Source organism: Lactuca sativa, chromosome 4, assembly GCF_002870075.4.
Source record: "Lactuca sativa cultivar Salinas chromosome 4, Lsat_Salinas_v11, whole genome shotgun sequence".
Classification (NCBI taxonomy): domain Eukaryota; kingdom Viridiplantae; phylum Streptophyta; class Magnoliopsida; order Asterales; family Asteraceae; genus Lactuca; species Lactuca sativa.
In genome coordinates, this window is record NC_056626.2 from 146,835,669 (window position 1) to 146,863,579 (window position 27,911).

At 38.4% G+C, this 27,911-nt stretch overlaps 4 non-coding genes across 4 annotated transcripts; all 4 read left to right on the plus strand.

Moving 5' to 3' along the window:
- The first annotated feature begins 19,246 nt into the window (after nt 1–19,246).
- On the plus strand, nt 19,247–19,398 carry LOC128133972 (U4 spliceosomal RNA). Its single transcript, XR_008232296.1, has one exon. It is a non-coding gene; the product is annotated as a U4 spliceosomal RNA (small nuclear RNA).
- Nucleotides 19,399–19,718: 320 nt separating this feature from the next.
- LOC128133967 (U2 spliceosomal RNA) lies at nt 19,719–19,914 on the plus strand. The gene has a single exon (XR_008232288.1). It is a non-coding gene; the product is annotated as a U2 spliceosomal RNA (small nuclear RNA).
- Nucleotides 19,915–20,549: 635 nt separating this feature from the next.
- Nucleotides 20,550–20,713, plus strand: LOC111892332 (U1 spliceosomal RNA). Its single transcript, XR_002850504.1, has one exon. It is a non-coding gene; the product is annotated as a U1 spliceosomal RNA (small nuclear RNA).
- A 6,780-nt stretch (nt 20,714–27,493) lies between these two features.
- Nucleotides 27,494–27,657, plus strand: LOC111892333 (U1 spliceosomal RNA). The gene has a single exon (XR_002850505.1). It is a non-coding gene; the product is annotated as a U1 spliceosomal RNA (small nuclear RNA).
- Nucleotides 27,658–27,911: the final 254 nt, after the last annotated feature.

Consider the following 27,911-nt stretch of genomic DNA (forward strand, 5'->3'; position numbering starts at 1 on the left):
TTGGAATCCTGCCATCATTATTGGCTTGGGTGCAGTTTCTACCTCTAGTACACACTCAATCACTCGTGGCCCAGGTTGTTGATTACTGTTTCCTAGTTTGCTTTGAGTTTTCACCATGTCGATATATACACGAAAGCAGATGTTCAGTGTTTAATGACCAGAATTAAGATAGGGAAATATTTATTTGCGAGAGATGTATAAATATCCTTATTACTCCGAAAATTTATATGTCACTTCTAATGTCGTTGTTAAACGTTTAGAAATCTGAACACATAAAATTTCCAGATCCGGTCGACAATAGACCATAGATCCGATCAAATAACAACATCCTAAAACATATAAGGCATCTTATAGCTATAACATAAATCATTTAGCACATAAAAGCAATTAAGATATCTTTCCTTACATAAGTTGGTGCTCATGTCTATTCAGGCACACTTCCTAAATATATCAGACATTCATCTTACAATCATCGCTTATCGTTCTAAGTTTATGTCGAGAAATCCTAAAAATTCCTAGTTCTCTTAAACAAATTTTTTGATACCAACTGTGACATCCCTAGATTTGCGGTCATTTTAAAACTTTTATTTATGCTTATGTTTAAACACAGAGTATTTCTTTTGTTGCGGAATTGGTCCCAAAAATATTATTTCAATGTGAGATAATATTAACATTAAACATTTCCAAAGAAACGTTTGATATTGATATCTTTCCAAAATTTGGGATGTCATAACTGATACAAAACATAAGTATAAACAGACATCACATTAATTACACTAATAATCTACATCTCCTTTAATCTCACTGTGTAATGTATGTTCGCATCGAAACATGTGATAAAAATAAACTGAGTGGGGTAGGTTGGGAAACCTGGTGAGTACATAGGGTTTTCAATCGACAATAATATAATTAATGTGTTTAATTATCAAACAATTAACCCAATTACCCATCCTGTTTTACTATTTATTCTTCCCTAATGATTTATCCTAAGGGTCATCTAAATCATCATTGCTAACAATAATATTACAGGGATTTCTTAGCAATACATGTGAGTAGCACTACTACAAAAATACCTTTCAAAGAAGGCCTTGTCATAAAAGAAGACGACCCACTTTTGTGTGTTGTAAACTTATGACACGCATTTACAACATGCTTTTACGACACACATTGTGTGTCAAGGAAGGCCCTGCAATAACGGAAGACGGCATGCATTTATGTGTTGTAACCTTACGATGCGCATTTACGACATGGAATGTGTATCATTAAATCCCTTGTCATATATGAACACGACATGCATTTGCATGTCATAAACTTCAGCAACCAAATAACAATACACATTTACGATGTGCATTTATTATACACATTTTACAATGTGCATTTTCGTATATTATAAATACAAATATAATACCAAACATCCAATTTCATTTAAATACCAAACAAGTTATCAAAAACATTGTATGTATACTACGTGTCAAAAGAGGATTCGACCTAACATTTGACATGTACAGTTAAGAAAAACATTATACACCACAAGTCAAAAGATGATGCTACCTAACATTTCACTATTATATTGTTTGTGGATACAAAATATCACCGACAAATGAAGCCTATAACAAAATTCGAGCTACCTTACATTTCACATGTACAGTTAACAAAGGGGCATAACAACCACATCAAGCAATAACTATCTAGTTCTCCTGATTACGAGCAGGAAAAATCTTTTCCTACGAACAAAACAACATTCTAGTATTTGTTACAATCATGCAAGGAATAACAATTTGTATCCTATGTTTATTAATTACAATATTATAACTGTGTAGGTTTTTCAAAGTATGATCCCTTAATAAAAAAATATTGAAAGTAGGATGTTATAATAAACATATAAATGGAAGTACATTGTTATTTTTTGCATTTATCCCAACCAACTCAAATACCTTCATTTATCCTGAGTTGCATCATGTTTAACAAAGTTCCATTTGGCTTTTAAAAGTTGAATGCATAACACACAAAGTGAAATTTAAGAAGCATCAATAGATATACATTTGTAAATCTTGTATTATAGCAACAAAATGAATAATGCAACTGGTGGTTACCTTTAAATACTTGGGATTTGTGTAACGTGCCTACCTATTTCACTTACTTACAAAAGAAGGAAGAATAAGACAAGACACAAAGGTAGTGGGATGGATAATGACTTGGATGTGTTTGAGGACAAATTGGGGGACCATGGGTAGGATGCACCTTTCCAGTCTGAAGATTAACTTCCATCAACTCGAGAAGTTTAACTGTTTGCTCACATCACCTTCCATCAATGGTTGTAGCAAAAAGTGTTGGTGGCTTGTGGCAGAGATGGATTTGGTGGCTTAAGGTGGTGAAGCAGATATGTGTATGGTGGTGGGATATTTTTGAGTTTTTTAAAGAGGGGTAGGAAAGTTTGTTCATTAGAGTAGACAGGAATTTCAAATTAGAGTTAGATGGAAATAAGGATTATATATACTAAATTATCAAAGTGTGTAATCGATTCTGATTAGTTTAATATTATTGACTTGGATCACCATTTATAATTAAATCTCGACCATTGAAAATAATCTAAAGGTTCATATTTGAGCTCCTTATTTTTAAGACTTTGGTCTTAAATCTTTTAAACTTCCTATTATGTATGCACTATATATATATATATATATATATATATATATATATATATATATATATCATGGCAAATTCAATGATTAAGTAGAATTTCATTAATTATCAAGATCTTGAAGAGTTTAAGATATAAGACTCTAAGAGACTTTATCTTGTTGATACCACATGACATGATTTTGAGCATTCCTTAGAATCCAAGTACAATGATTTAGCTGATAGTATGATTGTATTCCATACCCTGTTGAAATTGGATAAATCATATATGTCATGTTATGCATAAAGGCCACATATGTCGTATGTCTTGATCATGATGAATAAATACCAGTATAATCTAAGAATAGGTCATGGTATGACTGGTAGAAACATTCTAAAGTACTTACGAAGAACTAGAGAAATGTTCCTGATATGCGGAGTATTTGAAAGAAAGCTAAGTGTAATCTATTACACAAATGTAAACTTCCAAATAGATTGAGAGGATCATCGATCATAATCGGGCATGTCTTCATTATGAATGCAGAAGAAATTGCATGGATGAGAGTTTCATGTAGATTCAAATTGCAGTTATACTACAGAGTCAGAATACATTGTTATTTGGGAACCACAAATGAAGATGCTTAAATGATTAGTCATTTATGACTATGAGTAATCCCATTGCGTGAGTACTGGTATCTAAGTCATATTTAAGCATCTAAAACATTCTCAATGGTTTTCTCTATATAAGGGACACACAAACACACACACACACACACATATATATATATATATATATATATATATATATACACACACACACATACATATGAAATAGAAGACGTTAGTATTCACAATGTTTACAGTTTACACAAATCAAGTTTTTTTGAATCTAATTAACAAAGTTTCTTCATTAGCTAAAGAATGAAAGTCACACTTATGCTATAGGACCTTGTTGTTATAAGTGGATAGATTTGGTTGGAATTTAGTATTTGGATATTGGAATAGTATAAGCAACATATTGTAATGAGTTGATATATTGGATATAGCATTTTTTTCATTAAAAATCATTGTGTTCTATATTAGCATGTTTAATGCTTGAATAACATGGTTATTCTAAATATCCATAGTCGTTCAAAGTTGCGGGAGTATCTACGAGGTATACTAATATGAATGGACTTGATGATTTTCATGGAGATGAAAATAGAAAAGAGTTGGTGCCAACTTCATAGGTACTTGATTAGTGTAACGCATGCATTTTCCCGTTACGCATTAATAAGATTATGTAATAGTTTGGGTCAACAGTTGTAACCTATATGATATAATAAAGAAGAATTATATGAGTATTATGTGTAATTATTTGGTGTACATGTTTATAACAATATAATAAAATAGGAATAAAATACATGTCTAAATAGAATAACAATTAGGACGAATATCCTTGACGAAAGTTGAAGTAGTCGTGATAAGGATTCTAGAGATATGAGGAACTCCTAAATCAAACTTATAATAAAGAAGTTATGATCCATTGAAGGTTCGCAATTCGACATGATACGACAATGCGCATCGTAAAAAGTAAATTTTAATTAAGATACGTTTTAGCCTTAGTGGTCTAAATGAAAATCATAGTAGCCGTCAAACCAAGAGCGTGCATATAAAGAACGTCCAAATTTGAATTCATTTGAGTAAGTTATGATTATTCTAAGATTCAACATAGTAGTATAAAGCTCATAAAGTGAATTTTTGGAACGGTTGATTTCTATCCAAAACAATCCAAATGACATTTGAAGATATCGTTGATAGGATTCCAACTATATAAAGAGAGTCTTAAACGGGCGTCGCATGACAAAATTATGCATTTTTATATGAACTTTAACAGTCTAAGCCTGTGTGAAATAAATTAAATTAAAATTAGATGACGGAGTCAAAATAAAATTTGTAGATCTCATCGAGAGCTTTATGTGGATATAAAAAACATCAACAATGGAGTCCATATGAAGAAGTTATGCTTTTTTGAAAATTTGAAATTTGTTGTGTGCATGTGCGCCTCGCGCACGACGTTCTACAAGCCAACCACGTTGCCCCTGTAGAATGCCGCCACACATCAATCTTTGAGAGGAGGAGTAGCGACCAAGCCGGTGCATGGCTTAAGCGACAAGCATGGCCCGTACATGTTAAAAAGTTTTGACCGTAAGAGTAATAAATAATTAAAATACAAAAAGTATCCTTTTAGCAATTTGAAATTACACGATCTATGTCCAAATGTTACACAATTTATTTAAACCATATTTATTATCTAAACTCTCCGATTATGATTAGTAAACATGACAAAATAACTTTCAAATTGTGCATCCATACATCCACCATCATTCTTATTACATATACAAACAACTTTTATTTTTGTTGTCATCAATTCCTAATTTTTGTTTAGTAATCAGGGATTCAAGATTCCACTAATTTTTCAAAACTTGCCATTTCCATGTTGTTATTGTGGGCCAATGGGCCAATAATGTACAGGAAACCCTCACCCTGACTCACCGAGTTATTTCCCCAACTCGACAAGTCTACTCACTGAGTGATTTACAGGAAACCCTCACCCTACTCGCCGAGTCTGATCTTCGGACTCGGCGAGTTCATGCCATGCACAAACTCCATAGACCTCCTGAGGTCATATCTGTTCCTTTAATCCATAGATCTGACCTTCCCAAGCATGATAATCACGTAAAGTTCAGACCTTGACACTCATATAACATCTAAATGGTCTAACTTGGTGATTTAGCCCCAAAAATGACATCCTAAGCTTATGGCTCCCAAAATAACTCATAAAGCTCCAATGGTTAAGGTCTCTGGACCTCTTTGGGTCCAGATCCAAAGCATAGACTCGAGAAGGGACCAATTGCTCCACTTATCCATCCTCTAAAGGGATTAGAAAACCCTAACTCTAAGAATCAACACCAAAACTGAAGAAGGTCCGAATAGATACCTCAATATGAACTCTATGAACTCCGAAGTCACCAAAATCGCACCTCCTTCAGCCTCGTCTTGCCTTGGTCACCTCTTTCTTGCAAATACACCAACAAAAAGATCAAGAATGGCCTCTCCTTCCTCACAAACGCTTTAGATCTCTTAGGGTTTCTCTCTGTGGTCTGGTAGCTACAAATGACGTCCCTTAGGGCCTTTAAATAGGTCCCAAACCCAGGAAATTAGGGTTTCATTAAATAACATGGACTCGCCGAGTCCGGCCGTGAACCCGGATACTAATCTGCAACCATACTCGGCGAGTCTAAACACCAACTCGCCGAGTCCCCTCTCAATCTCCAAAAATAAAAGGAATAATTAATATACCTGGGAATCCGGGTGTTACAATTCTCCCCCACTAGAATTAGACTTCGCCCTCGAAGTCTCACTCTGCAAACAACTTTAGATGTTGCTCCTGCATCTCACACTCCGGCTCCCAAGTCAACTCTGACCCTTTCGGATGCTGCCACTGGACCTGCACCAGAGGCACCTTTTTGTTCCTCAAAACCTTGATCTTCCGATCCCTAACTGCCACCGGTCTCTCAATATAGTTCAAGCTCACATCCACCTAAATATCTTCTAATGGCACCACTGCCGATTCATCGGCTATACACTTTCTCTGCTACGACACGTGGAAAGTGTCATGGATCTGACCCAACTCTGCAGGTAACTCCAAATGGTAGGCTACCCTGCCTGTCCTCGCGATCACCCTGAAAGGACCGATATATTAGGGCCCCAACTTTCCCCTCTTCCTGAATCGAATCACTCCTTTCCAAGGAGAGACCTTCAGGAGCACGAAGTCGCCGACCTGAAACTCGAGCTCGGACCGGCGCCTGTTCGCATAACTCTTCTGACGACTCTGTGCGGTCAACAACCTCTGTCTGACCTGCTGAATCTGCTCTGTCGTCTGAAGTATGATCTTAGTACTACCCATCACACGCTGCCCTACCTCTCCCCAGCAAATGGGGGTCCGACACCTCCTCCCATACAACAACTCAAAGGGTGGCATACCAATGCTCGAATGATGGTTGTTGTTGTAGGAAAACTCTGCCAAGGGCAAGTACGTGTCCCAACTCCCGCCGAAATCCAGCACACATGCTCGGAGCATGTCCTCGAGCATCTGAATCGTCCGCTCACTCTGCCCGTCAGTCTGTGGGTAGTATGCGGTACTAAAATGCAGTCTCGTACCCAATTCATCATGAAACTTCTTCCAGAATCTAGATGTGAAACGTACATCTCGATCTGAGACAATTGAGATCGGCACTCCATGCCGTGATACCACCTCGCTCACGTACATCTCTGCCAACCTCTTCGCGAAAGAGCTCTCATTGATAGGAAGGAAATGAGCGCTCTTCGTCAACCTGTCCACAATCACCCAAATTGCACCGACACCTCTCGCAGTCCTTGGCAATTTGGTGATGAAATCCATGGTAATCTATTCCCATTTCCACTTGGGAATCTCTAATGGCTGCAGCTTACCATGTGGACGCTGGTGCTCGGCCTTAACCCTACGACAGGTCAAGCGTCTCTCCACAAACCATGTGACATCCCTCTTCATACTGGGCCACCAATACTTCCTCTTCAGATCCAAATACATCTTAGTGGCCCCGGGATGGATCGAGAATTTCGATCGATGAGCCTCTTCCATCAAAATGGTACGCTTCCCGCCTACAAACGGTACCCATATCCGACCCTGAAATGTCATAAGCCCCCAGCTATCGGTAATGAATTCCGATACCAGCCCGACAACTCGCTCTCTCTTCTGGTTTTATGGCCTCGCGGCCTTAGCCTGAGCCCCATGAATAGTGTCCAACACCGGAGTCAGCACTGTCAATCTCAAACAAACATCTCGCATCGGGGCGCCCTCTGCCCTACGACTCAGTGCATCAGCTACAACATTAGCCTTGCCCGGGTGGTACAGGATCTCACAATCGTAATCCTTCACCACATCCAACCATCTCATCTGGCGCATATTCAGGTTGGGCTGATCCATTAGATACTTCAGGCTCTTGTGGTCCGTGTATATGGTACACCGAACCCCATACAGATAGTGACGCCGGATCTTGAGGGCGAACACCACCGCCCCCAACTCCAAATCGTGGGTGGGATACCTCGTCTCATGAGGCTTCAGCTGTCTCAATGCATATGCTATGACATGCCCTCTCTGCATCAGCACCGCTCCCAGTCCAGATATCGACATGTCACAATACACTACGAAATCCTCCATCCCCTCCGGGAGGGCTAACACCGGAGCGTCGTATAATCTCTGGCGAAGTGTCTCAAAGGAGGCATGTTGCTTGGACCCCATGAAACAGCAACGCCCTTCCGGGTCAACTTGGTGAGTGGCACGGCGATCTTGGAGAAATCCCCGATAAATCTCCGATAATAACCAGCCAACCTTATGAAACTCCTGATCTCGGTAGGTGATCTCGGCACCTCCCAACTCATCACTGCCTCAATCTTGGCCGAATCGACCAATATCCCTTTGTGGTTCATGAGGTGCCCTAGGAACTGGACCTCTCGCAACCAAAAATCACACTTGGAGAATTTGGCATAAAGCCTCTCCGATCTTAGGACTCCGAGGATCTCCCTCAAATGCTCCTCATGCTGCTCTCTGGATCTCGAATACACCAATAGGTCGTCGATGAACACGATCACTGAGCGATCCAACATCGGTCTGCACACTCTGTTCATGAGATCCATGAACACCGCCGGTGCTTTGGTGAGTCCGAAAGGCATCACCACGAACTCGTAATGCCCATAACGAGTCCGGAATGCTGTCTTCTAGACGTCCTCATCTCGCACCCTCACCTGATGATACCCATACCTCAAATCGATCTTGGAGAACCAAGATGCTCCTTGCAACTAATCGAGCAAATCGTCGATCCTCGGCAATGGGTAACGGTTCTTGACCATTAGCTTGTTCAACTCTCGGTAATCAATGCACATCCGGTGTGAACCATCCTTCTTCTTGACAAAAAGGATAGGCGCCCCCCATGGCGAACTGCTTGGCCAAATAAACCCCTTCCCCAGCAGCTCCTGGAGCTGCGAGGATAACTCTTGCATCTCTGGAGGCGCAAGGTGATAAGGTGCCTTGGCGATAGGCGCAGCTCCCGGAACCAAATCGATACTGAACTCTACCTGCCTCTCCGGAGGCACACCCGACAACTCCACTGGAAACACATCCGGAAACTCACGCACTATCGGGACCTCATCCACTGACTTCGGTCTCTCTGAATCAACCCTCGCATCCATCACATATGCCACAAATCCCCTACAGCCCTGCTGTAGACTCTATCTCGCTCTGGCGGCCGAACAAAATGCTGACCCAGCACGTGTACCCTCACCATACACCATAAGAACTCCCCCACTAGGGTCTCGTATGGTCACCAACTATCTCTCGCAGTCGATAACCACTCCCACTCTGCTCAACCAGTCCATGACAACGATGAAACAGACATCCCCCATCGCAATAGGAACCAAATCAATCGGAAACTCGACGTCGAAAATCTCAAGTACACATCCTCGGATTACCTCGGCGGCATACACCGTCCTCTCGTCAGCTATGGAAATCCTCTGAGGTCGACTCAACGCCTCTCGACTAATATTGATGTGCTGACTAAAAGCCAAAGATACAAAAGACCAACTCGCACCCGAGTCAAATAACACCAAGGCAGGTACAGAATTCACAAGAAAAGTACCTACGCATAACATAAAATAAACACTATATCCCAACATCAAAATAAATACAAGAAAGGATACATACCAGCCACAACGTCGGGCGCAGCGCGGACCTGCTCCACAGTCAGCTGAAAGGCTCTCCCTCGTGCCTTCGGTACCTCGGCCTTCACTGGCCTGCTCTCAGCAACTCTGATAACAGTAGGGGCAGATCCCTGAGGTGCTCCCTGAGCTGTCCCTCGCAACTATGGACACTCTGCCTTGCGGTGTCCGGTCTGGTTGCAGTGGAAACACACTGTAAACCCCTTGGGGCAATATGTGGCCATATGCCCATCCTTGCCACATTTGTAGCAAGATCCCGCTCTGCACACCCCATCGTGGCTCTTGCCGCACTTACCAAAAGTGCGACCCTTTTGACCCCCATATCTCGAATCAGCGGGCTTGGCCCGCTTGGCTGCCGGCTGAGACTGCGCGTTCGCCGATCCCTCCCCTGAGACTCAACCTCCTCCCTAGCCTGAGTCTCTAGCTCTATCTCCCTCTTCCGGGCATTTGCCTGAAGCTCAGCAAATGTTCGGTACGTCGAGATCACCACGAACTCCTGTATATCCCTCCTCAAAATGCTTAGATATCGGCTCATATGTGCCTGCTTGGAGGACACGTGCTCTGGGCAGAACATCGCCCGCTCATAGAACATCCTCGTAATCACTGTGACAGACTCAGTACCCTGCTTGAGGGTCAAAAACTCCTGGGCCAAACGCTCCCTCTCCACCTGGGGAATGTACTCATCTCGAAACATAGCATTGAACCTCTCCCAGGTCACTGCAACAAGCTCAACAGGCGTATAATGCGCCGTCACAAACTTCCACCAGTCCTTCGCTCCCAAGCGAAGCTGGTTCAGCGCGAACCGGACTCTCAAATGCTCAGGAGATGAGCAAGTAAAGAACCACCCCTCAATGTTTGAAATCGACCTTATCGCTGCAATCAGGTCCTAGGTCCCGTCAAACTCTGGTGGTTTTGTGTTGTTGAACTCCCGGAACAGCAACGCATCACCACCCTGCGGTCTAGCCGCAGCTACAACTGCAGTGGCCGCAGCAACAGCAGCATCAAAAATAGCAACGTATCTCTCGTCAAATGTCTCTATCAGGGTGGTCTTGATAGACTCGAACATCTCTGGAATCTCAGCGCGGATGGCAGTAGCCACCTCATCATGAATCATCTGGCGGAGCTCCTCGTCGCTCACACCCCCTCCACTAGTCCTTGGTCTGTGGCACGTTCCCACCATGATACCTCTCTGAAATACAACACAAAATATCAAGACTCGCTCGAGCGTGCACACATTTCCAAGCACTCTACTATCTTAATCATGTTCTACTCATAAGTAGATATCTCATAAACACCTCTCTGCTATCTAAACACTCTCAAACATTTCTAGCAGCAAAAGCCCCTAGACTAAGGCATCATATAAGTCTAATCTAGCATGCATATCATAATTCGTCATATAGCATAACATAACATATATGATAGCACTTATTGAAAGGGTATTTTGGGAAATCATCGTTCGGGCACTGGCTGATTATACACACGACTCTGCTCTGTTTATCTCAAAACTCTTTTTACTCTTTTAAAAAAAGTTTACTTTATTACCAAAATTCTTCTCAAATCCTCATTTTGAGTTCAGATACGCCCGAAGATGCATCCGAATCCCTCAAACCAAGGCTTTGATACCAACTTGTAACACCATAAAAATTCAAACAATTTTTCGCATTTTAAAAACCATGTATTTTCATTTACATCCACATTTTAAAATATTGTATCATCACTATCTCAATACAAAACCCCCAAGATCAAAACATATGAACTCCAGTTTGCGTGTGTACGAGTCATGCCGGCGCCTTCTCGCGATCATCATTGGTACATGAAACACCACACATAACACTGTAAGCATAAATGCTTAGTGAGTTCCCCAAAATACCACATAAACACATATCAACCACTCAAGGATGTAACTCTGTTGACCCTCTGGTCGAATATCTTTGTGGAACTCTCTTGGTCCCATAACTCTGTGGACCCACTGGTCCTAACTCTGTAAACTCTGAATCATGCATATCACATATCACAATAAATCACAACACATAATATCATACAAATACACTGACATATAACTCTAGAATACTCTGTCACATAACTCTGTTACCACACTAGGTAAAGTGTAGTGAGAAGACTCACCTCAGATGTCTCGGTATATCTCTGACTCGGTAGAAATATGATCTAGCCTCCGCCTAATCACACAAAGTATATATTCTCATAAATATAACTCTCGAGACTAGACTCAACCCCCTCTAGGTGAAACACCATTTTACCCCTCTATTAGCTCAAAGGCCACATTGTTGACCATACCCTAAAAGTCAACGGTCAAACTTTGACCCGACTCGTCGAGTGCACTTGGGCGACTCGGCGAGTCTACACGTCTCTACTGACTCTCTTAGTCCCTGTTGGCACATCGAGTCCCTCCCCTTACTCAACGAGTCACACCTGGCATGAATTGCGGGGCCACCCTGACTCAACTCGTCGAGTCTCAAGAACAACTCGGCGAGTTCCGCCTTGAACTTCAGTCCCCTAACTCTCCCTGACTCACCGAGTTATTTCCCCAACTCGACAAGTCTACTCACTAAGTGATTTACGGGAAACCCTCACCCTACTCGCCGAGTCTGATCTTCGGACTCGGCGAGTTCATGCCATGCACAAACTCCATAGACCTCCTGAGGTCATATCTGTTCCTTTAATCCATAGATCTGACCTTCCCAAGCATGATAATCACGTAAAGTTCAGACCTTGACACTCATATAACATCTAAATGGTCTAACTTGGTGATTTAGCCCCAAAAATGACATCCTAAGCTTATGGCTCCCAAAATAACTCATAAAGCTCCAATGGTTAAGGTCTCTGGACCTCTTTGGGTCCAGATCCAAAGCATAGACTCGAGAAGGGACCAATTGCTCCACTTATCCATCCTCTAAAGGGATTAGAAAACCCTAACTCTAAGAATCAACACCAAAACTGAAGAAGGTCCGAATAGATACCTCAATATGAACTCTATGAACTCCGAAGTCACCAAAATCGCACCTCCTTCAGCCTCGTCTTGCCTTGGTCACCTCTTTCTTGCAAATACACCAACAAAAAGATCAAGAATGGCCTCTCCTTCCTCATAAACGCTTTAGATCTCTTAGGGTTTCTCTCTGTGGTCTGGTAGCTGCAAATGACGTCCCTTAGGGCCTTTAAATAGGTCCCAAACCCAGGAAATTAGGGTTTCATTAAACAACGTGGACTCGCCGAGTCCGGCCGTGAACCCGGATACTAATCCGCGACCATACTCGGCGAGTCTAAACACCAACTCGCCGAGTCCCCTCTCAATCTCCAAAAATAAAAGGAATAATTAATATACCTGTGAATCCGGGTGTTACAAATAATCACAATGCTTAACTATAGTTGGACAAAAGAGGACGAAAATCTACTTGTCTACACGTTTATTTTACATAGAAAGAATAATCAGCTTGTTGGTGGAAACTAACAATTAAACAAGGATCACCTTAATTAAGTGAAACACATGTGGTTTATTTATTTAAAAACCACCACATTGTACAAGAAATTCTCTTTTTCAAACAAATTTTATAGAAAACAAATGAATATTTATTTAAGTTTCCTTTGATATTGTTTGAGTTTTTATGAAAACATGGCATAATGACAAACATACCCCATGTTTAGTTAAAGTAAAAAATGATTCCTGTGTGTGTGTGATATGGTGTTTGAGTGTGTGTTCTAATGGTGAATGTTATATAAGCATTTCTTAGTCAAAAGTGAAGAAAAATCACCACCGTTGTGAGGTGGTGGTTGCCGCTGTGAGCCACTATCGACCACCACCGAGGTGGCAGTAGGTGGTGGTCGACCTAGTGGAACCCTAATCAACCTAAAAACCTAATCATTGGACCTAATTGGCATGTGTTGGGTTGGAAACCCTAATTACGGCTTAGAAAAGCCTAATATTAGAGACTCTTGTTTGGGACTTACCGGGACCCGCATTTTGGACCGTTGGATTGGAATAATGAACTATGTCCGACCATATTGTATGATTGACCTACTAGAATGATGGGCTTAATGTATTAAGTCCTTAATGGGTTAAGAGATTCTTACTTAGACCTAATCGTCATTTTATGTGAAACCCTAATCGTGTCTGGGCTTCAAGTTGGGCCTTTCTTTGGGCTTAAGTGTTGAGGTTCTTGTTGGGCCATATGAGAACAAGTGTATAAACTAGGCTATTTGGATGGGCTTTAGGGTAAGGCCTATGTAAGGGGTTTGGGCCCAATTTGGAAAATTGGGCCATGATTGAGCCTTGGTTAATTATTTGGCTCTTGGGCCTTCAGAGTGTAAGTTTGGGCCTTGGTCTTGGACCAAGCTTTGTTAGGGCTAAAATGGTCTTTTTACCCCAAGTATGGATTTATGATTATGCATTGGAACCCAATTGTTAATTAGGTGTTGTTTTGATGTTGACAATTCATGGATCTGTCAGCCAGCAGTCAGAATTTTATCCACGAGACTTCAACAGTACGAGGTGAGTTTCCCTTCGTAGAATCCGTGGGTCGAAGGCACCAAGGCTGGCCCACTAGTATTGATATAGATTAATGATTGTCTTTGTGATAATTATTAAGATGGTAGGTATTGTTTTGATGTTTATGTGAGATATGCATGATTTTATATGGTAGTGGTAAGGGTGAAATAGACCCCGTCATGGGTTGGAATAAGACCGAAGGGTAGGTCGAGCACCCATATATGCTCGACATGGTAGGTCGGGCACCCAAATATGCCTGACAATATGTTTGTGTTGTTATTATGTGGAAGTGGTAGGGGTGAAATAGACCGGAGGTTAGGTCGGGAACCCAGATATGCCTGGCAGGGTAGGTCGAGCACCCATATATGCTCGACAGGTGTAACGCCCGTAGACCAGACTAGTCAATTTAGAGACGATAAGCATCAAAAATGACTTTTTAATAGAAGATTATTTAGAATGAATAATCTTAACTAAGTTGTTGTATATGTTATAAGGATTTCGTACATGTAAAGAACGTTGAAATCCGAGTTATAACAAAGAAGTTATGATTTTCTGAGTTTCAGCTTAGCGGTATGCAGCCCGAATACTCGATTTGAGATCGAGCGGTTTTTAGCTGAAATAAACTAAACAAGAATTGAATATCTCGTCGATAGTAGTCAAACGGTGAAAAAACAGACGAAAACGGATGTCGGATGAAGAAGTTATAAATTTATAACGGAGTTTTCCTGTCCCGGCCTACTAAAAATAATATAATAAAAATAAATTCGAAATCATCCGATGGAGTGTAAACGAAAGTTGTAGAGCATAGTCTCACCTACGCATGGATATAAAGAACGTCGAAACGGAGCTCGTATGCGAAAGTTACGCAAGTTTGAAGTCTGCTTAATCGAGTACGCCCAACGTAATTTTGGAGTACGCCAGCGTACCTGGAACCGCCTCAACTACGCATGCAATGACGTCACTCGAGTACATACGCATGCAATCGCATACGCCCAACATACCGAGATTTACGCCCAGCGTAATCGAGGTTTCAGCACCCTATAAATAGATGTCGTTGGCTGTCGATTTCTTTTGTTCAAATTCTTCTCTCTCACTCGTTTTTACCCCGTTTTGCGTGCAAGAAATATCCCAAAGCCCCGGTATCATTCCCGAGCCCCGAAGCAAGTCCCGAAGCCCTGAAGATCCCGAGAAGTAAAATTCTCGAGCTGAAGCTCTGCCCACGAGAAGCCAATTTTTGTGAAGATCTTCCAGATCTACCGAAGAATACTACTTTTACAAGCCGTAATGCTGTCCGATCATCTTCTGATCAAGTGAGTGTATAGTCACTTTCAGCTTACACATAGATATGAAGTATTTTATAAAATACGTGCTATGTGTATATATATATATATATATATTGTTATAGTCACTTTCTTCTAACACATAAATACGAAGTATTTGCTATGAAATACGTGCTATGTATTTATATATTGTTTGTCTGTTTGAGATGGGCATAGAATTGATGTTTTATATAGGTGTTAAATGATTTAAATTGTGTAAGTATTTATATCTACGAAAATGTTGGGTAGCACATGGGTAGATGGGATAGTTGGTGACTATGGAGTTAGCGCCTATTGTATAAACCTTGGTGACTATGGAGTTAGCGCCTACTGTTAAGTAAACCTTGGTGACTATGGAGTTAGCACCTATTTGATAAACCTTGGTGACTATGGAGTTAGCGCCTATTATATAAGCCTTGGCGACCATGTGACTTCGTGCCTATTTGATGAACCTTGGCGACTATGGAGTTAGCGCACGTTGAGTAAACCTTGGCAACTATGGAGTTAGCGCTTGTTGAGTAAACCTTGGCGACTATGGAGTTAACGCTTGTTAAGTGAACCTTGGTGACTATGGAGTTAGCGCCTGATAGCTATGGATTTAGTACCTGATAGATAAACTTTGGCAGCAATGGACTTCGTGCCAATTCCTTAGGTAAATCCTTAGGAATAAATAGGGTAAACCCTTAAGAAATAAAGAAGATAATGGGGATGGGCAATTGGGTTGATTGTTTGATGAATGAATATAATATATATATATATATATATATATATATATATATATATATATATATATATATATATATATATATATATATATTATGGGTTGAAAACCCTATATGCTCACCAGACTCCCAAGCCTGACCCACTCAGTTTGCTTTGCGTTACAAGTAATGGCACAAAAGTATAAGCTGGTGGACTTGAAGAAAGATTTTGGATTATAGATCAGTAGTTATAAATAACTGTTGTAAGGTTTATTTTATACTGTTTATGCTTTTGGTCTGTATCGGAACACGACATCCCGAGATTTTGTTATTTAATAAAAATACATTCTCTTTGAGAAATGTTTTGATAAATGGTTATCATATTTTGTTTTATGAACAAATTCCGCATCTATTTTCTATAAAAGATTACTCTGATTTTAAAAACAAAGCATAAACAAATCGGTCTTTTCTGACCGTGAAATTAGGGATGTCACAGCAGGGTAGGTCGGACACCCAAATATGCCTGATAGTATGTTTGTGTTGTATGTAGTATGTTGAGGGGAACTCACTAAGTTTCATGCTTACGGTTTTCAGTTTGTATTTCAGGTACTTCTGGTTCCTAAGGGAAGAACTTGAGATGACTGCATCGCACATACCACTGAGATTCCGCATATAATATTCTACTCTGATTTTTATGACATTATACATCAGTTTCTTTTGAGTTGTAAGTGTGGTTTTTGAAAAATAATATTTGATCTAATTTAAAAATAAAATTTTGGGACCATATTTTTTTTGGATGTTACAGTCACACTCCACATGTTGTTGGCCAACCCTGAATGAGGAGACGATGTACATCCTCATAGGAGGTATGGATAAAAAACAATGAAAATGAGGTTACAAATCATTTTCAAGTGACCAAAGTTATGAATTAAATAAATAAAATCATCAAAATCGGTTGAGTAAAAACTACAAGAACAAGAACTATAGTAACTAAATTTCATAATTAAAAACAAATAATGTGAAACAAACACTTCATGATCATTGGTGGCGACAAAGTCGTACAAGTTGAAATTTAGAGTTTAAGTGGCCAATTGGTGGCATCGAGATTTTGTCTCAAAAATCGCAGATAACAACCACTTGAAGTGACCAACAAGTGGCCAAGATGCCTATTCCAAACTTCTGTGATAATTTTCAAGGTGGTCGTGACGTCGTGTGTATATGCATGGTATATTAAAATTACAACACTCTACATTAATACCAATACACCGAAGAATAATCCAAATAATAAACAACGTGTGATCTTCTTTCTTCGGTGGCTTTCTTAAAGCTCTTTTTATTAGGAACCTATGTGAACCACATATTCCAATAATCCACATTGATACCAAAATAATTTAGTTTTTGTGGTTATTATTGTTATTGGTCTGTGATAAATGAATAAACTTCCTGGAAAATCTTCATTATCAGACTCTTAACATTGATCGTTAATTTTAAGTTGCTTAACATATGATATATTCCAACAGTCTTGTACCTCACAACTTAACTCACATTGGGTGCTCACCTTGTAAGTTGATTTCCATGTCGCATTACACATCACGCACCACATAATAGTTATGACTTGTTTTATTACTAGACTACTTGTGCGTAAGTCTCATTTGTCTTGACACTTATTACATAAAATTTCTTATGTATAACCACAATATATCATGACATACACTTTCCATAAATTTTTAGCTTAATCAAATTCCTTCCGAGCATTGCACTTTCATCTAATGGTTATTAAGGTAGCGTACCTTGGTTTATTGCTTATTCAAAACGATCGAAAATTCACCATTTACTTATTGCAATATTTTTATCTTTCCGTATACTAATTCCATGACTTTCAATCCGTTCACTCATTATATAATGCATAACATCACACTTTAATTCCCATTTAAGTATACTATTTTCAATATTTATATTTTAACTAACTCATTATCGTTTCATGCATGATTCCATGCATAATATGCAACAAACTTTCCATAAAATCAACGCTCAATACCATTCCATCATCTTATCCTTGTACATCTATTATCCTTTTTAAGCATCATACTTTTATCTCTTTGTCATCTTGACATTATGTCTTAGGTTTTATGATTATTCGTCATCCAACATTATTACTTTATGTCATTGGAAATATATTTTTATGTTTCTTATTACAATTACCATGTTTTCCATATAATGGTATGTAAAGGACAACTTACAAGTGCATTAGGTACAACTGTTTTTTAAATCCATTTTAAGGAACTTGTGATTAATCATGATAACTCCAAATACAACCATACCTAAAATCATAATTTTGTGGATATTACATCTTTTATCTCCTCATTTGGCAAGAAATAATCCCTCGTTACCAAATTATGAATATCGTAATGTTACTTTTACTATTTAAGAAATTGTGTGTTTCCATCAGCTTGTGTAAGATATGGGTATTCCATTTCATCACCAAATTTGATTGGGTGTCATAATAGATGTGTTACCCATATTTCCTATAATTACATGTTTTATGAACACAACAAGCACCGTAATATTGACAGGCCGTTTCTATCGAAAATCTATCACTAGAAATATAGTTTGTCTATCTCCCACCTCCTCTATCCGCTAGGATACTTATGTATTTATTAAAGCTTTTATCACCAAGGATGCTTCTCTACTCTTATTTCCAAAAAAATTATATAAAAATGTAAATCATAATAACTTTAAATGACTGGGGCGGTTGGGCAACATATGCTTTTTTGTTAATTAGCTCAAGCCATGGGTTTACATCTCTAATGTAAAGAGTGTGGTGGTATTGGAACTTGGTGTCACGATGGAAAGCAACCGAACAAAGAACACTCCAGAGGCTAATAATGAATGGTCCACACGATATAACTAGAAAAAAAGAAGCAGCGGCGTCTCCCTTAAAATCACAGTCAGTATATATATATATATATATATAAAAGAATAGTAAAAAGCTGTAAACAGAACAAGAGGGTTGGGAACCATAAATAAATAAACAAATAACGTTGGTTGTCAGTTAATTCTGAATTAGTTACCCGCACAGGCAATAAAAAACAAATGAAAAATAACAACTTGTCATTTTAAAGAACTGTATATTGCATGTTATTCAATTATAAACTGAAAATAAAGGATGAGGTAGGTATATGATGATGCCTGCGTTTCTGTAGAGGGACTGGGAGAAATTAAAGAGTTTTGTTAGTCCCACATCGGTAGGAAAGTAGAAGGTGTTGAAAGAGAGGGAAGAATAAAAGGTGACGTGGAGGAGCATTACAAGCATCTTTGCGCTTGGGGCAATGACTCAGCTAATGAGGTATTAACCGAGGCGCGTCAATTGCTGGTTGAAAACTATTTCCAAACCCCCTCTTTGGCCTCGGGTCTCCCTTGGCCATCGAGAATTTCTGGAAGGGTTTCCTTTGACTGGGAAGCCCTAAAAATTCTTAGTTTGTCAAAACTTTAGTATATCCTAATCCTCCCTCCTAATTAGATGGCCTAAGAGTAATATTAATAATCAGACAGTTTTCATGTAATCAAAAAAAAGTCTGTTAGTAATTATGTGATTTTTTTTTGTATTGTAATTAAATATGGATAGTATTTTTGACCAATTAAATGCATTGATGTTTGTGAACTCTACATATACGGGAGATTAAATCAGCAAAAATGAAGGTTTGCTCTCCCACATCGGGTGAGAGAAGATTACATACAAGATGGCAGTGGCTATAGAAACCAAGCCCCAAGAAAACAAAAAGCATACCTTTCTCGGCCTTTTGGCTAAGATCAAGTGTAGTATCTGTTCTTATCAGTTTAATATCTGATATGTAGGCCATCGGCCTACTCGATATTAATCTTATTTTTTATGGGGGAGAGTCCATCACAGTGGCTTGCTGCTGGGTCTCTCGAGTGTCGCCTTAGCGTTGCACTACAGCCAGGGCGTGGCGCACCCCTCTAATCCTAGTCTAAAAGTACTTTTAATAGTTTTGAATGGAAGACTTTACTTCTTACCTTGTTAATGTAAGTTTAAAACTTATATATATTGGCCTTTAATTAGTAAGATAGGAAGCAAGCTTTTCCTGTGTTCGGAAGGCATATATAGTATAACAGATCCTGCTCAATTAGTAAGATGGTGATCGCTTTTATCAACGTTTCCTGATCGCAGTACTGTTCCTATTATACACTTCATCTATAAGTTGACATCGGTAATAATACTACTACAGCACAAATAAGCATATTATGTGGAATTTGATTATGACTATTTATTTGATCCAAAGAAAACATTGTAATTCAGAAGCATGCATCAACTTTGTCTTAATCTTCAATTTTGGAATGGACTTCTCCCATTTACCACAATCAGAGATTACAATTCTCTTAAGAGGGAGAGACCGTATTGATCTAACAGGCCCAGACACACTTGAAATAATGCAATTATATAACTGCCATTTGGCTGTGCGTTTTGCCCAGAGGAAAGGGGAACTAATGGAACACTACAATATATGATGTGAACCTGATCCCACATTGGAGGCTGAAGAAAGAAAACAGAAGCTGGGTTGTTGCATAAAAGGTGAGGGCAGGAGAATGGAAAACTCACTTACCTGGACAGGGTCTATGGGCGATCAAGAAGGTCCATGGCCTAGGTTGGTGATCTCCATTGCACATTACGGAGAGGTGCCTGTCTAAGGTCGGCCCAAGTTGGTCGAACCTATGTCATAATTTGTGCCAGTGGGGGCCTGCGTTCGCGCGGCCCCTACCAATATCCTAGTTTCAACATCTAGCTTTTTTATTGCTTCTTTGAAATAACTTAAATCTGAAAATAAAAATTGAAGAGGATATGTTACAAAAAAGGATGCTTTCAAAATTTCAGGATTTTTTCAAGGTGTAGATTTTTGTCTAAATATGGAAGAACGTGTTAACCAAATGTCTCCGTCACATTTTTCCTTTCTCGAATTTTCAATATCAACTTTCTCTTTACATCTTAATCATGAGAGCTCCTCATGCTATGTTGGTTACTCTATCTGGACCGGGCTTTTTTAGAATGGGGAAATCATAAAATACAAAAATGTGTCCATTTAAATCTAACATGTCTAAGTCCACCGTTACATCTAAAATATATTTTATTATCACAATTCTCCGATTCGGATTAATAAACATCGCATAATAACTTTCAAATTGCACGTCCAAATATCTTTTATCATTCAAATTTCACATCCAAACATTCTTTAGTATGATAAATTTAGTTTCCTAAGGAAATATTAATATAAATTAATATGTGGAGGGTTATTTGGTAACTTAACCAAAGTATAGGTTCCAATACTAATTTAGATAAATTAAATGGACTTAGTTTGTAAATGACTTCCAAATAAAGACTACAAATGGGTCATTTAATTTATAAGATTTAAATCTTGGACTTATGTTCATAGATTTTTCAAGTAAGGGTAGTTTGTGACATTTTTAAAATGAAGTTTTAAATGGTTAGGACTAGTTTTGAAATATTTCCAGGAGAGGGGTGAATTTTGGACATTTTAAAATGAAGTTTAAAAGCTTAGGACTAGATTTGTAAATTTTTTGAGAATGGGTTTAGAAACATTTATTTGGCATGTATGTTTGGTTAACTGGAGGTTTGTAATCTCTTCTCTTCTCGTCGAGTCCATGCACACACAAAAAAACAAAATAGTCTTGTGGCTTTCTGATCGATCGATGAAGGGCAAGAACCAACAACAAAACAACAAGACGGTGGTGGAGGTTACTTACAACCATAAGAGGTGGCTGATGGCGGTGGCACACGGTGGTCGGTGGCATGAGCTCCGACGAAGTGGCAGGGGTAGGGTTTCGAGTAGTTGCTGCCTTTGGTTCTTCTTCTGTTTTCGTCTTTTCGAGCTGAAATCGACGAGGGGAAGGGTTGGGATGGTGGTGGGGCTGAAGGAGGGGTTATAAGGAGGTGTTTGGTGGGTTTAGGGTGGTGGAACGGTGGTGTATGGTGGTGTGTGTGTGTGTAACTGAGAGAGTGAGATAGAAACAGTTTAGAGAGAAAGAAATCTAGAACTAGAGAGAGGAGATGATGGTTGATGTTGTGAGGATTGAGGGAAGACATGAGCTTCTATTTATAGCCTAATGAGGCACTTACATACCTAAGGAAGCCATACTCTCAAATAAAATCAAACACTCAAGATGGAGATAGGCCTTGTACAATTGGAGATGGGGTGTAAGCAAGAAGGAAGGGAATGGTGGACGGAGAAAGGCACGTGGGCTTGAGAGATGGGGAAAAGAGCTGATTTTTCTTTCTACTAGCAAATCCATATGGGGCCACATGAGGTTAAACTCTTTAAATACCCAAAAACACACATAATCGGGTGCTTCGGGGTCTCGATGTTGAAATTTTTTTAGAACGTGCCGATAGATAGAGTTTAATTCAAGGATTTCAAAAACCCAAATCGGATTAATTTTTCGAGTTAAGGAACTCTAGGAAATCGCATTTAAAGTTTCACGTCTAAATAACTTGTAATGCTCGATTTTCCGATTTTCGCAAATATTTTTGCTAAAAATATTTTGAGTATGAAATCAAATATTAGGCTATAGCATGAGCCCAAAAAAGCTCTCGGAATTTCCATCAGATGTGTGTAAGTGCCTCAACGAATCGATTCAGTTTTACACAATTAAAGAAAACTAGTGTTTTACTGTCTGTTTTCTTAAAACTATCTTTTATTTTTCATACGAACTCCGTTTTGGACGTTCTTTATATTTTCGGAAATAAGGTAACATGTACTATAAGATTTTAATGTTTGATTTGCTCATAACTACTTAATACAAATTTTCAGTTTTCCAGATGCATTACCTAGTGTTGCAGTTTGAGTTGTTTGACACTTTCCACATTTGGAAGTAAGGTATCGTTTGATATCTTATAATATTTGAAATGAACTTTCTCTTTACGTCTCAATCATGAGAGCTCCTTTTGTAACACCTCTCCCTTGTTATGTTGGTTACTCTATCTGGACCGGGCTTTGTAAGAATGGGGAAATCGTAAAATACAAAAATGTGTCCCTTTAGCCATTTAAATATAACATGTCTAAGTCCACCGTTACAATGTTCATCTTGTGAAATTCTTATTTAAAATATATTTTATTATCACAATTCTCCGATTCGGATTCATAAACCTCGCATAATAACTTTCAAATTGCACGTCCAAATATCTTGTATCATTCAATTTCACATCCAAACATTCTTTAGTATGATAAATTTAGTTTACCTAAGGAAATATTAATATAAATTAATATGTGGAGGGTTATTTGTTAACTTAACCAAAGTATAGGTTCCAATACTAATTTAGATAAATTAAATGGACTTGGTTTGTAAATGATTTCCAAATAAGGACTACAAATGGGTCATTTAGTTTATAAGATTCAAATCTTGGACTTATATTCATAGATTTTTCAAGTAAGGGTAGTTTGTGACATTTTTAAAATGAAGTTTGAAATGGTTAGGACTAGTTTTGAAATATTTCCAGAAGAGGGGTGAATTTTGGACATTTTAAAATGAGGTTTAAAAGCTTAGGACTAGATTTGTAAATTTTTTGAGAATAGGGTTAGAAAATTTATTTGGCATGTATGTTTGGTTAACTGGAGGTTTGTAACCTCCTCTCTTCTCGTCGAGTCCATGCACACGCAAAAAAAAAAAAAAAAGGGTCCTGTGGCTTCTGATCGATCGATGAAGGGCAAGAATCAACAACTAAAAAACAAGACGAAAGTGGAGGTTACTTACAGTGATAAGAGGTGGCTGATGGCGGTGGCACACGGTGGCATGAGCTCCGACGAAGTGGCAGGGGGGAGGGTTCCGAGTAGTTGCTGCCTTTGGTTCTCCTTCTGTTTTCGAGCTGAAATCGACGAGGGGAAGGGTTGGGCTGGTGGTGGGGATTAAGTATAGGTTATAAGGAGGTTCTGGTGGGTTTAGGGTGGTGGAACGGTGGTGTATGGTGGGGTGTGTGTGTGTGTGTGTGTAACTGAGAGAGTGAGATAGAAAGAGTTTAGAGAGAAAGAGATCAAGAACTAGAGAGAGCAGATGATGGCTGATGTATGAGGATTGAGGGAAGACATGAACTTTTATTTATAGCCTAATGAGGCACTCACATGCCTAAGGAAGCCATAATCTCAAATTAAATCAAGCACTCAAGATGGAGATATGCCTTGTACAATTGGAGATGGAGTGTAAGCAAGAAGGAAGGGAGTGGTGGACGGAGAGAGGCATGTGGGCTTGAGAAATTGGGAAAAGAGCTGATTTTTCTTTCAACTAGCAAATCCATATGGGGCCACATGAGGTTAAACTCTTTAAATACCCAAAAAACACATAATCGGGTGCTTCGGGGTCTCGATGTTGAATTTTTTTTTGAACGTGCCGATAGATAGAGTTTAATTCAAGGATTTCAAAAACCCAAATCGGATTAATTTTTCGAGTTAAGGAACTCCAGAAATCACGTTTAAAGTTTCACGTCTAAATAGCTTGTAATGCTCGATTTTTCGATTTTCGCAAATATTTTTGCTAAAAATATTTTGAGTATGAAATCAAATATTAGGCTTTATATTTTCGGAAATAAGGTAACATGTACTATAAGATTTTAATGTTTGATTTGCTCATAACTACTTAATACAAATTTTCAGTTTTCCAGATGCATTACCTAGTGTTGCAGTTTGAGTTGTTTGATTTGTTTGACACTTTCCACATTTGGAAGTAAGGTATCGTTTGATATCTTATAATATTTGAAATGAACTTAGTTATTTTACATTAGATGCACTACAATTGAATGAGTAAAATTACAAAAATATTTACTATAATTTAGTCGTTTGTAGTCTATGACCTAAATTTCGGGATGTTACAATAAGTTAAAAGTAGGAAATATATTTATTTGATTACCTACCTGCCATATATTGGGTTCAACCATTCAACATATGCAACCCTTTTCTTTATCTCTTTAGCTAGCTTATATGCATGTCCATATGCGGAATAATAACCAATATAAGGAACAAAATGAACTAATAAATCTCTCTATCAAACTCATTTACCTTAGGAACTCATGTAATTTAGTATGATCACGCCATCTATTTAAACTCATGGTAAGCGTTATTTATCAGATCGTAACAAGAACAATATGAGATAACGAAAATCTGATAAATTTATAGTACCTACATACAGAAAAAACAATGCTGACTAGAGATGCTCCTTTTTACAACCTAAACTCAACCATTATTCACCAAACACACACAATCATGGATAGTTAGTTATCAAAATTACACATTCAAATATACTCCAATATTTTCACATCAACATAAACATATAACTAGAATAAAATTAAAACCTAAATGAACTAAATCAATTAATTGAATTAAGAAAGCAACAACGAACACTCGATACCTTGTTTCAATTGATTTCCTTTTGTTCTAGTTATCTCAGTTTTCTCTGAATCCAACACATTACCTATTTTAAACAAGACAGTGTTAAAGACTTAAATCTAAACACTTGACAATCAAATATATAAAGAAATAAAAAAGGAAAAGACAAAGGCTAACTGGATACAGTAATACAACGAACCTGGATACACAAACTTCTTCCTTTTGTGATTACATATGTTGGAATTCGAATAGATTAATTTCTAGATTCAAGTAATGAAAAAATAATTGAATGCATAAACTTAACGGAGAATAATCATTACTCTCAAGGTAACTCGGTCACCACATTGAAAAATATTTTGATTTGGAGTAACTTTTAGGAGTCTTTAAGAATGAGAATCTACAAAGAACAAAGAACCAGGTGATAAATTAACAACAACTATTTGCATCGTAAACCCACCAAAAGGCCATAAAAAGAAAAGAAGCTAAAAGAGGTTGTGGTGGTGATGGTGAGATGGTTTAGGAAATTGAAATCCATGTCTGAGCCCGGCGTAAAGAGGTTGTGGTGTTGGGGAGCAGTGTTGATGGTGATGTGGAAAAGCACATGTAGTTGTGTGTGGAATCGTTTCACGAGAGAACAAATGATGTCGACGAAATATGTTGATGTAGAATCGAACACCAATAGAGTATAAGGTCTGATGTCAGAGAGGGATTTCAGAGGAGATGAGGATGTTGGAGGAGAAGGAACGACGAAATAATCGATGGATTCATTTATGTGGTTGAAGGGTGAAGATGAACACATAATCGATGATCGCTTCAGGGTATGATGGTGGTTTCGGCGTTGACATTGATGACCGGCGTCGGATGTGTAGCAATTCCGGTAAGGGTTGTTATGGATGTAATCGGGTATGAGAAAGAAAGTAGTGAATCCAACTATTTTGGAGACGACGACCACAGAAAAAGATAGGATGAGCGATTAAATCTAATGTTTTAGAGACAGAGCGATATAACATCTAATTTTTGTTAAAAGAAAGAAAAAATATTAAAATCCTAGTAAAGAGGGAAAATTGAAATTTTATAGATGATGGAAAAAAAATTGTACTCCCTCAAAATACTAGTTTCACTTTTCAACACCATCACCATACAAACACTTATAGTCACATGGTTTTTTTTATTTCTTTTATCTTTACTCTTGTTTAAATTAAGATACACATAAAAATTATAATGTAACTATAAAATAGTTTTAATTATAAGTTGGCTATCATTAAACACTTATAGTCACATGTTTTTCTTTTTCTAATTTCATAATAAAATACTTATAGTCACAATTATCTACCGTGATTATTGGCTAGTATTTGTCATGATTTTTAAGTAAAACAATGACAAAACGTGTGAAAATAGTTTTCAATGGTGACTGATTTTAGCTAACATGTTGCTAAAACAATACTATAATTTGATTAATGATCTTTAGTGACGAAAATAACCAAAACCATGACAATCCTTTTTTACAAACAATGACGGTAGGCCCGTTTTGTACTAGTGTAAAATCTTAATTTTAAGGATATTATATCTTTCATCCCCTCATTCAGCAAGAAATTATCCCTCATTTATTAAGTCGTTTTCATAAAATAGGAAGCAAGCTTTTCTTGTGTTCGGAAGGCATATATAGTATAACAGATCCTGCTCAATTAGTAAGATGGTGATCACTTTGATCAACGTTTCCTGATCGCACTACTGTTCCTATTATACACTTCATCTATAAGTTGACATCGGTAATAATACTACTACAGCACAAATAAGCATATTATGTGGAATATAATTATGACTATTTATTTGATCCAAAGAAAACATTGTAATTCAGAAGCATGTATCTACTTTGTCTTAATCTTCAATTTTGGAATGGACTTCTCCCATTTACCACAATCAAAGATTACAATTCTTTTAAGAGGGAGAGACCGTATTGATCTAACAGGCCCAGACACACTTGAAATAATGCAATTATATAACTGCCATTTGGCTGTGCATTTTGTCCAGAGGAAAGGGGAGCTAATGGAACACTACAATATATGATGTGAACCTGATCCCACAGTGGAGGCTGAAGAAAGACAACAGAAGCTGGGTTGTTGCATAAAAGGTGAGGGCAGGAGAATGGAAAACTCACTTACCTGGACAGGGTCTATGGGCGATCAAGAAGGTCCATGGCCTAGGTTGGTGATCTCCATTGCACATTACGGAGAGGTGCTTGTCTAAGGTCGGCCCAAGTTGGTCGAACCTATGTCATAATTTGTGCCAGTGGGGGCCTGCGTTTGTGTGGCCCCTACCAATATCCTAGTTTCAACATCTAACACTTTTATTGCTTCTTTCATTGTTTTCAAATAACTTAAATCTGAAAATATAAATTAAAGATGATATGTTACAAAAAACGATGCTTTCAAAAAATTCAGGATTTGTCGTTCAAGGTGTAGATTTTTGTCTAAATATGGAAGAACGTGTTGGCCAAACGACTCCGTGTCACATTTTTCCTTTCTCGACTTTTCAATATCAACTTTCTCTTTACATCTTAATCATGAGAGCT